Source organism: Oncorhynchus nerka, linkage group LG2, assembly GCF_034236695.1.
Source record: "Oncorhynchus nerka isolate Pitt River linkage group LG2, Oner_Uvic_2.0, whole genome shotgun sequence".
Taxonomy (NCBI): domain Eukaryota; kingdom Metazoa; phylum Chordata; class Actinopteri; order Salmoniformes; family Salmonidae; genus Oncorhynchus; species Oncorhynchus nerka.
In genome coordinates, this window is record NC_088397.1 from 49,375,919 (window position 1) to 49,388,410 (window position 12,492).

General features: G+C 40.7%; 1 protein-coding gene across 3 annotated transcripts in view; it reads right to left on the bottom strand.

Annotated features, from left to right (window-relative positions):
* Window positions 1–12,492, bottom strand: part of LOC115136960 (contactin-4-like) — a 165,910-nt gene that overhangs the window by 40,436 nt on the left and 112,982 nt on the right. The gene's annotated exons all lie outside the window — the stretch shown is intronic.

A 12,492-nucleotide genomic window follows, 5' to 3' on the forward strand; every position in this document is an offset into this window, starting at 1 on the left:
GTAAGTGTCCATTTTAATAAGACAAACTGAACACTACACAAATAAAAAAAAATAACAAAGTGAAACAAACAAAACTGTCCTGTGTGGTAACTAACACGGAAAATAATCACCCACAACTCAAAAGTGAAACCAGGCTACCTAAATATGGTTCTCAATCAGGGACAACGATAAACAGCTGCCTCTGATTGAGAACCATACCAGACCAAACACAGAAATCCCAAAACATAGAAAAAGAAACATAGACAACCCACCCAACTCACGCCCTGACCATACTAAAACAAAGACATAATAAAAGAACTAAGGTCAGAACGTGACACTAAAGGTGGATGGATACAGGTACAGTAAGTGTTGTATGACTCAGTGCTGCCAATTTACGCATTGGGCGAGAGACACACATTTGACCCTCTTCACACACTCACACGCCATGTCTCTTATTTCTCTCGCATGGAAAAAAGTGCTGGTTTTTATTTCCTGATTAACACAGCGCTTGAACTTTTCAACTGTGCCACCAAATCATTTTCAAATCGGGAGCATATACCCTGCAATTCTACATCACGAGCATTGTGACTGTGGCAGCTTCACCCGGGAGATCCATCATTTTCCTACCACCGCTCTGTGAACCACAGCAGATTGAAGCTTGTGATTGGGTTAGTACCAAGGCGATTGGATGTGTGTCTGTAAAGAAATGGCCCTCACGATTAGAGTGGAGCAGCCACGGCAGACTGGACAGGCAGGTTTGTTCTCATCTGATCAAAGTTTGTGAGCTAAATTGTCAAAAGAGCAGCAGTGCAACTTGTCAACAGAATGCTTCTTTTTGACAGCATGTGATAATATAACCTAGCCTACTAACTTGATAATCCACCACTTGCATGAGCTCAGATCCATAGCCTACATTATTCACCTTGTTTGGTCATTGGCAATTTAGCACTTATGTTCATTCGGCTGTAACAACAAAAAGGCAACATTCAGAGGGAATTTAGCCTGAATTTCTATCTGTATTATTAACATTATTTGCCCAAACAAATTGTGAACCGAATGAATCTGATTCTAGTGGGGGGACAACAATACATTGAAAGATAATTTGGGTTGGGTGTAGGGGCAGATTAGATTTAGGTCTTTCACAAGACATTAGAAGAATTCACATACCCTACAAAGGGCTAAAATATATACTAATTAGTGTGCTTATCTCAGAACAAACACTACTGTTATCCCCCATACTTTTATTATTTCACTTCTTACCAATTTCTCTGGAGTAATTAGGCTATTTGAAATCTGATACGCCAACTTGTCATTATTCATTTGATTTTTCTTGAATGTAAGGTAATGTGTAGAAATCAAATGTCACATGACCATATTCAAACCCACAGTATTAGGGAAACAGATCAGGGGTGGCCAACCCCCTTTGGAGAGCTACCTCTAGGCAAGATTTTCTACGGTCCTATTTTAAACGGAGAGTTCACCCAAATTAATTACATATTAACATGTTTGTTTGTTATGGACAAGGAGAGGCTGCAATCCATCCTATGGCTGGCTACTGCCACCAACTATTAATATTAGCATTTCAGAACCAAACATCAATGTTTCCCCAGCTAGCATACTCTAAATTCCATCTCCAAATAATCTCAAATGAACTTCAAACCAAGTTGTTGAGTTTTCAGTGTTAATTCAATTTTAAAATGATCCCGAATACACCTGACCTATGGTTTTTATTTCACCCTGGTCATGGGACTAAGCCACGTGAAAACATGTATAATGGCAGGAAATTAGCTTTAAAACAGCTATTTCTTTTCCTGGGGAGGGGATCCCCATACCCCTCCAGCTAGAGCTGGAGCTGATAGGAGATCATTCACGATAGGAGATCTCACGCCAAGCTATCTTCAAATTTGGAAGCCCTGATGACTAAATGTACTTAATAACACAAAGCTTACACATTGCTTAAATAGCAGAAAGTTGGAACTGTCGACCACTGAATGCACTAATTATCAACAACAATGATGTGATGAACAGAACAGTACATCATGGAGAGTAATGCTGAGAATAACAGCAATGAACACAACACAATGCTTGGAAGTTCCTCAAGCTACTGTTAGAAGGCCTACCCTATAGAGATAATTTGCACGTGTCAATCAAAGCACAACAGGAGTATGAGGAGTGCATCTGGAGCCAGTGTTGCACAGAGCTCTAGTTGAGTGTACATGTCTGACAGAAAGAAGAAGAATGATTGGCAGTAAGTAAGGACTCATTCCCCTTGTCACAGTACATATGATTTACCCTGCTCTACCCTGCAACTAGCAGAATGCACTGAGTGGGTTCTTTTTCTTTTTTCAGTTACATTAAGATGGAGGAAGAAAAAATACTGAATTGCAGGCTATACGTGAAATGACATTTCCTTTCAGCTCTGTCTCGGTTGACCGTTGTCTCCAGGGCACTCTGTAGCATTAATGCGGTTTCCATGGCAATATGCAGCTTAATCAAAACACAGCCAGGGGACAGGGGTGTTAGCCTGCAAAGGAAGTATTAATCTCTACTTTGTGAAACAAATACACAGAGGTGCCAAACATTCCCTCTTACACCACCTTCACATAAAGAGAGAAATGACAAGTGATTCCCCATGGATCTAACAGACACATTTTTCGTGGCTAATGCAACCTACAATAACATTCCTTAATACATAAGCTTTTCTAACTGAATATGCTTTTATACACTGAGTTTACAAAACATGCTCTTTCCATGGCATCCAGGTGAAAGCTATGATCCCTTATTGATGTCAGTTGTTAATAAATCCACTTCAATCAGTGTAGATCAGGGATGGGCAACTTTGATGTAGGTGGAGGCTCCGAAAAAAAACGGAACTCATTATGAAGGGCCGCATATCCACACCCTTGTAAGCAAAACATTTTAGTGGCCACCCGTGACAGTGAAGAACAACATTTTTTTTGTTTTAAAGTTCATTTCCTGAATTCTTCACATTTTCCCATGGGGCGGAGAGAAGATTTGGCAATAATATAACTAATTTCACTCAGTTATACAATTCTATAGTAAATAGTCATTCGATCATGCTTACTACAAGTTTAGGTAGCTGGCAGCTAGACTAATTTACCAATCAAAAAAAATGTCGCTGACATTGGCTAATTGAGTGGCTGCTGATGCACAACTAAATTTATAAATTGCACCTTGTGTATTCTATTATTATAAATCTCAACAGTAACTTGTGACCCTGACTGACTTCCCCCAAAAAACACACAGACAACAATGAAAAATTGTTTTAAAAATGTATTTAAAAAATCGGACCGCGGGCCTACAAAAATTGTTCATCCCTGGTGTAGTAGATTAAGGGGAGGAGACAGGTTACAGAATTTTATGCCTTGAGACAATTGAGACATGGATTGTGCATGTGTGCCATTCAGAGTGTGAATGGACAAGACAAAATATTTAAGTGCCTTTGAATGGAGTATGGTAGTAGGCGCCAGGTGCACCGGTTTGGGTGTGTCAAGAACTGCATTGCTGCTGGGTTTTTCACAATCAAAAGTTTCCTGTATGTATCTTTCCTGTATGTATCCAGCCAATTTGACACAACCGTGGGAAGCATTGGAGTCAACATGGGCCAGCATAATCATGTGGAATGCTTTCGACACCTTGTAGAGTGCATGCCCTGGCCAATTGAGGCTGTTCTGAGGGCAAAAGGGGGTGCAACTCAATATTAGGAAGGTGTTCCTAATGTTTGGTACACTCAGTGTATGTGTATGAATTAAACGCTGTGCAGAGCTACTACTTATTACAGGTAGCTGTCTTAATCAAAGCTCCCGATTTACATCGTCTTCATTTCCGACTGTGAAACAGGAGAACAGGATGGGATTGTGTTGGTAATTGCATTGGAAGGAGTGGAGTGTTTATCTGCCTGGTCCACAGAGGGCTGTGTGGATGTACTGCTACAGGATCCTTCCTCTAATCACAAATTGCTCTCAAAATATATTCCCTTCCACTGATATTAATCTCCTCCTCATGCGCTGGCTGAGGTATCCTTCAGGAATAAGGAGCACACACACACACACACACACCGGTTCCAAAGAAATTGTCGGGAACCAAGATGGATTACTTGTGCTGTGCTGGCACATTCTCCCTTTGAAAAACGATATCAGCAGCAGTCTCTCCCGGATAAAGAATAATCCCGTAGAGAAGAACATGGCACGTGGACAGGTAAAGATGGTTCTGACCTAATCTCAGCAAAGGGTTCTGACCTAATCTCAGCAAAGGGTTCTGACCTAATCTCAGCAAAGGGTTCTGACCTAATCTCAGCAAAAATCTCCAGGTTTAGATTTATTTGGGTTAAATCGATCAACTTAACTTCCTTGAGCTTGTTTTACAACCTTTACAAGATAGGGAACAAGGGTTCAGCTAACTTGATATGACCAGAAATAGCTTGATCATTAAGGGGCATGTTTTTTGTTGTTGCGTTAATCGGTTACACCTATCTGTTGATAAGCAACTGCTTAGGTTTAGAATAAGGGTTAGGGTAAGGGTTACGTGTTAGGGCTAAGTTTAGTAGAGTGTTAGGGCTAAGGTTAGTAGATATTTAGTTGAAATGTTACTGATAGTCTGTAGAGCATCCACAGATGGACCGTCCAAATAAAGTGTTACCGATAAATCTACCACTGGTATCAATACATGATTTACGTGACTAAAAATACTTTATAAAATGTCTGTAAAAATATAAAACATATACTGTATAAAATATCACATCAACAGTTTTGTCCTATGGTTTTCTTTTTAATCCTAGGCCCTGTCCAAGCAGGAGCCCTTTTGCCTTTTGGTAGGCCGTCATTGTAAATAAGAATTTGTTCTTAACTGACTTACCTAGTAAAATAAAGGTTAATAAAAAATATGTGATGTGTTTCTTATTAATTGACTTTTTTTTGGAGAGGGAAATATTCAATAAACATGAATCCTCTATGCACTAGCACTGCACATCTTGATAGATCAAGTTAAGGTCAGCTATTAAAACTATGTAAGTGATAAAAGCCACAACATACTTTAGGTGACATCAAGACTGCACGGAGGAGTGTGTGTGTGTGTGTCTGTCTGTCTGTGCTGGGATGTGCTCCAGTCAGTGCATCCATTCTCCAGCCTGCTCTCATCCTCAGGTGGGAGGGCCATTCCCCTTCATGTGACATTCCCAGCCCAGCCAACACCAGACTCTGAAGACAGAGTCTATTGGCTAAATGACCATGAGCACCATAAGCTGCACAAACAACTTATCAGGTGGTGTGCCTCCCTTCAAGGTGAGGAAATGAGATACGTTTATTAGGCTGCAGAACCTCTCAATATTCCACTCGGAACGCGACGTTGTCACAGGCACCTCTGCAGAGATCCAGATCTCCACTTTTCCAAGCAGATGTTCAATTAGAATCAAATGAGGAAATTAGAGACGTGATGAGAAAAAATGCGAAGTGACATTCAAACATGATAACCAATGTTTTTTAATAAGCACAACAGCATGGCACCACTGAAATGAATGAAAACTAAAACAGTGCTCTGGGCTAATCCCTCTCTTTAATAACAACGCATCTGTTTCATGTTAAGATTTCATAATGTAACTTTGAGCAACGTTTGATGAAAATCACATTATTACATTTTAAAAAGTGCAAGTGTGACACTTAATCATGTCTGAGTAATGACTGAGTGCAACATCGTTTATACTAAGTCAATGTAAGTAAATGCATCACAAGCTTCCTCTGTGGACACTTATAAAAATGTGCTGATACTCATTCCACATTTGGTTTCCTTCCTGACATTGATTCAGTCTGGAGTGTGTCTGGCATAGCAGATGGGGTCTGTAAATGGAGTTCACTCTGGCAGACATCACTTCATTTATGTGAGAGCCATCTCTTTTCCTCTTGCTTTGCAGGAAGGGTTAGAGATGGGCCAAAAGCATGGCTAGATCTGGAGCAATCTCACTCCCGTCCCTGTCACCCTCAATATGGTGGAGCAGTCAACAGTCAACACCCTGACGCAGAAACCCCTGCTATGCCTCATTTCCACCACTCAATCCATTATCCACTCTACAGGGATGTAGGGAGAATATTCTACAAGCGTTGTATGTTAAACACCCCCGGCCAGGCATCAAGGCCTGACAAGCCACCAATTATGAGTTCAAGAGAGAGTGGTAGAAACAGCTGTAAAGTCAAAACACAGTGCACTTCTTTAAAGTGCACAAAGCAATCAAGGTAACTTATTCTATGCAGTAATTCCATCTGGCCACATATAATAAAGGTGAAAGTTACAAGAATAGATTTAAAGTGAGGTTAATGTTTAAAAGAAGATGGTCTCTGCATGACATCTTCTGGAAGTTAACTTAATCTACCGTATCGCTCATGATACAGCCATTTTTGCAGAAGCCTACACATTACAATAAAATACAATCACTACTGACTGGGACTTCTTGTAGTATGTAATACTTCAATTGTACAACTTCAGGAAAAATTCTACACAGCAATTATATAAATGTTAGCGCTACATTACGTTGAGCCTTAATGAGAACATACCATGGCTTTGACTGAGTAAACTTGCCATATGTAATTCTTAACTGACACTAACCAATCTACTTTTCTTTCCTCCTTCCATATACTACAGCAAAACTAATATAGAGCCACTAAACAGATCTCACCAAGGCAATACAACCCCTGTGCTTCACAGACAATGGGTTACAGCATCACAGCACACCGAAACACACTGCAGTTGATCTGTACCACTTTTGCACATCAGTTTAAGACTTCCATCCGAAGCCAAGCAACTATATCAAAGGACCCGAAAATATTTTGAAATATTTCTAGGTCAGGATGAGGTAATATTTAGGAAGAGGTCATCATTTCATGGAGTCCGTGAAGGAAGAAACCACATGGGAAAAGTGATAAGCAAGCTAGGTCAAACAAAAAAAAAGAAGAATTTTACAAAGTAAAATGTATTTATTGTGTTATAGGTTTCATGATGCTTCTGTCTACACCAAAAGTAGACTGATTAAAGACTGTTTTATGCATACTTTGGGGTCTCTATAAGCTACAATACGAGGTCCTAAACCTAGCATGAAAGTGCATCCTTGTAGATAATATAGTCAAAATGGTTGCTTTGGGGTAAATTGTGCCACTTAGCAAGGGGCAAGTTGAGTCAATAGATAATCAATATACCCCATACAAATAATGATTACATTTGTCCATTTTATGCATAATATGCATAGTACTTTGAAGACACCTCGCATTTGTGTGATTCAAATGATGAAAAATGCATTCCTCAGTGGGGTTCGCTCCCCCTCTAGGCCACAGTTGAAGTGTTTTCTTCCCAGGCATTATCGCTGGGATATGTTAAATGTTTTCAAAACTGTTATGTTTACATACCTCTGGTTATTTCCAGGGATATACAATGTTTCAAAATGTATGTAGATATCTTTGATAGAACGATATCTATATTTCCCTTAACGTATCTATATTTCCCTTGACATAGTTATGCTGAATGACAAAAATGGCTTCTTCCCTACGAGTGCTGCTGTGGTATAAGATAACTCCACACAGCCCTTTGAAAGACTGCCTTTAATTTAGGGAGAGGAGATGAGGGGAAAACAGAATGTCGGCACGTCCGGCGGGCGGGCGGTGGCCACTCATACAGAGACAGTGTGTGGGTCTGGTGTGTGGGACCAACACATTTTTTTTTTCTCTCTCTCTTCCAATTCAGTGGTGACATATTGAAATGGCATGTTTTTAGGCAACGGTCCATTGCCTGACACGGCCCACTTATACACTCATCAGCAAGACCCTGCTCTGCGTTCTCAGCTGCTTTGTTCCAGCTGATGTCATCTAAACTGGGTCCCTGCAGGGTTGTCTGGGAGAGATAAGACAACCCCCCCCCCCCCACCCCCACCCCACTCTCTGCTGGTCTCTTGCAGAAAAAAAGAGCTGCTGCTATGAAGATGGATTACCCAGCTGGTGACACTGGCTCCCCTCCCTCTAAAGCCACAGTGGAGCGCTAACGCAATTAGGCCAATTAATCTTGAACAAAAGGGGTTCACAACACACACCCCCCTCCCGCCTTTGATTATGCACGCTCCTGAGCAGGTGTACCGCCACATCCTGCTCACACCTTATTTTCAAAACAATAAATGTGATTATTGATTACTCTCAAGTGTAGTAATTGTGTTACTGGTATAATCGATCTGGGATGGACAAAGCAAAGCAGTGGTGGTCCTCTCATTTGCATGGTGAACTAGTTTCACTTTACATGATGTTAAGGTCTTTTAACTACCGCTAAATCACAATGGTTATCAAAGCATTCATCCTCCAGTAACACAGTCCTTTCGAAGTGACACAATATGTTAAATGACGACAAGAACAGGTGATGATTACTTCCATAGCATGAGATGTAGGCGGTCCAGAAAGGGCAGGACAACTTGGGCTCAAAGTAGGTTTGTATGTCTGAGCAATGTGTGTCCGTGTGTGTGTGTGAGAGAGAGAGAGAATGAGACTGGGGTGAGAGAGGAAGAGATAGCGAGAGAGAGAAACTGATAGAGAGAGAGAGCGAGAGAAATAGGGCGAAGGAGAAAGAAAGAAAGAAAGCAAGAAAGAATAGAGACAACACATTCAATGCCTCACACATTTTTTCAGTTCTGCAAAAAAGTAATTTGGCAGGGTTCCACCTATTGACAATGCAATCCAGCATCCTGACAAGATTTCATCCAGCACAATACAACCTGGGACAGATGCGAGCGAACGTGTTATCTGCACATTTTTCTTTTTAATTACCTCTGTGTCAAAGAGGTGGTCTGCACTGAATAGCATTTACAAAGTAAAAGCATGACAATTTACTTTTCAAGTTCAATTCAGGACTCCACAAGAACACAGACCTAGAGGTATTGTAATATAATTCCCTTTGTGAATAGCATATTTTTATGATAGATTGTGTTTATGGGGCACTGGTCCAGATGTAATAATCCACTTTTGCCTTTGCTTCCAACAAGTCCCGATCAGAACATTAAAATACCATACAGTATATGAGTTCTGGTAGGCCTCTTCGCTACAGCAAACATATACAGTATATCTCAACTATCTATCTACTTCTAACAAGCTCATAGTGAAACAACAAGGATCCACAAAACAGCAGGGAAGAACAGGGTTACAAAGGAAACATCCATCCATTCAACCGTAATATAGCCACTGCTGTTGAATTAATCATCCCATTGGAACATATAACAGTGTCACATCAGTGCAAAACACCAAATCAATCAACAAAACTCTCCATTCCAAACATATCCATAGGCTACGAGCAGGATGTTAAATCAAAATGATCAGTTACTGTAGCTCAGTGGATATCTGTGTTGGAAACCATGGAAAGGGAAAAGCATACACGCTACAAACAAATGATTCTATTGGCTTGTAACCATAGCGGAACCCTTTTTTGGTGCTATATGCTATGTATTTTTTTGAAGGTTCTATAGAGAACCGTGTTCATAAGGTTCTAAATGGAACATCTACAGTGCTATGAAGAACCATTAAAAAGGTTTATATTTATTTAGCACCAAAAAAGGGTTCCTCTATGGTTACAATGCTTCTTGGGGCTATATAGAACCCCTTTTTATGGTTCTTTATAGAACCTTTCTCAATCATCAAAGTTTCTTTGTAGAACAACACAGAGTTGTTTTATTCTGGCTTGATAGTGTCTTGTTAAAATGCCATACCGTAGGATGAATCAGGGGTGCTAGCTCTGGAACAGCTGGGAGAGAATTGAGAACTACTGACTTAGTCACCCATTCTCAATTGACACAAGGCTATAGGTAAGTCTTTCACAAGACACCTACACTGGGATTGCCATATATAACATGTACTGGCACAACACAACAGATTAGATATTGAAATGACACTCTCACTCACGGTTACACAAAAAAGAGCTGTGAGCAAATCAGTGCCTCAAAAATATTCTAATAAACCGCCACCCCCACATTTGAATTATCACTAAAAGAGGAAAGAACCCTTTCTTGAACTGCAAAGAGACATCAAATGGCTCAAATGGTTCTTTGGGTCAGTTCTTTTTAGTCAGTAGAACCATCACTCTTCCCAAAGAAACTTTGAGGAACCCTCGTTTTTTTTGTGTGTGTAATCCGTTGCTACCTCACAGTTCAACCAAGATTCTAGCTGTCAGTTCAAGAGGGATGACGAAAGAGAAAAATACATATTTTATTAATAAAACCTGATGTGCTTCAGAATTCCAGCCTTGATCAGTCTGCTAGGGAGACAGCATCATATACATAAGTATACAGGGCAACTGAAGGGCACAAGCAGCGCAACCACTATGCAAATGCAGGGCCACTTTGTTTAGCGACAACACTTCTTTGTGTATATGTAAACTCTGACAAGACGTGCCAGACACTGTGCACACAGTCCTGCTGTCAGACTTGTGCCACAAAAAGGGGTGCAGCTGCTGTCTGGATCAGGACAGCCTGACTGACCAGACCCCTGATGCCACACACACACACACGCACGCACGCACACACACCCTACTCTCCTGTCACTGTTAGCAGTTAACACTTTAGCCCAGAAAAGCGTGTCATGTCAGCAGACAGCGACTGGTCACCCACACACCCCCACAGAGGGCGAAAAGTGCTTGATTAGCACCCGGACTCTACACAGCGAGGGGCATATCGGGACACCCATAAGTACTGGCCAAACCAATTATACCTTCAGTACTGACACTGGTTTGTTTGTGGTGTACATCTACACTGTGAATTACACCAGGCATTATATACTGACTGTACAAAACATTAGGAACACTTGCTCTTTCCATGATAAAGACTGACCAGGTGAATCCAGGTAAAAGATATGATCCCTTATTGATGTTAGGAAACATATACACTATCTCAACAGGGTTACAAGGAAACATCCATCCATTCAACCGTAATATAGCCACTGCTGTTGAATTAATCATCCCATTGGAACATATAACAGTGTCACACCAGTGCAAAACCCCAAATCAATCAACAAAACTCTCCATTCCAAACATATCTATTATTGATGTCACTTGTTATATTCACTTAAATCAGTGTAGATGAAGGGGAGGAGGCAGGTTATAGAAGGATTTGTTAAGCCTTGAGACAACTGAGACATGGATTGTGATGTGTGCCATTCCGAGGGTGAACGGGCAAAACAAAATATTTAAGTGCCTTTGAACGGGTTATGGTAGTAGGTGCCAGGCACACCGGTTTGTGTCAAGAACTACGACGCTGCTGAGTTTTTAACGCTCAACAATTTCCTGTATGTATCAAGAATGGTCCACCACCCCCAAAGGATATTCAGCCAACTTGACACAACTGTGGGAAGCATTGGAGTAAACATGGGCCAGCATCCCTGTGGCACGTTTTCGACACAGTGTAGTCCATGACGAATTGAGGCTGTTCTGAGGACAAAAGGGGGTGCAATTAGGAAGGTGTTCCTAATGTTTTGTACACTAAGTGACTTGAAAACCTTACTGAATGTAGGTCTACGGCAGTGTTGAATTGTGTCAGATATTTTAGATTTCATTTTAGTCATTTCAGCCTTCATAGTTTTAGTTATTATCAGCCAACTAAAACTCTGGACAATTTTAGTCTTGTTTTAGTCACTGTTATGTTCGTCACATTTTCCTCTGTGCATTTTTTTTTTTACCTCCAACTTCTATGTGCACTTTAAGATAGCCTTGACCAACTAGGCCTTCGATCCAGTGGTGGCAGGTAGCCTAGTGGTTAGAGCGTTGGGTCAGTAACTGAAAGGTTTCTGTCTCGAATCACAGAGCTGGCAAGGTAAAAATCTGTTGTTCTGCCCCTGAGCTAGACAGTTAACTCACTGTTCCCCAGGAGCCATGGATGTTGATTAAGGCAGCCCCCTGCACCTCTCTGATTCAGAGGGGTTGGTTTAAATACGGATGACACATTTCAGTTGTACAACTGACTAGGTATTCCCCTTTCCCTTGCTATTGGCTACAGGTTTAACCATTTAGGCCTACGGTTTTTCTCCACCTTGTGATGAGGTAAATGACAGTGATTCCCTTAAAAGGGGAGAATCTGAGCATTTCCAACAATGTTCGAATTATTACTGTATATTACCTAATATTCAGCAAATAGATTTAGTATTTCCACACGGGAAAAAGCTAATTGGAAAAAACACTACTGTTACAATTGAAATGTCTGTGGATACTGTATATCAGTTCAATCAGCCTTTTTAACTAAAAGACCAACGAGAGGTTTGCATTATATTCTGCAAAGGTATGCTTGCTTATGATTGGACAAAACAGATGAAAAGGAGCTTCCTGTCAAATTCCTGTCCATTAGTCTCGCATGGAATTCTCATCTCGTCATCTCAAATGAAAAGTCACTATGAATAGTTGTCTTTTTTCTCCATGGCATCTTGTCTCATTATCTTCATTCGTTTTCGTCAGGAAATATAGGTTGTTGGCTAATATTTTTCGTCTTAGATATTGTTG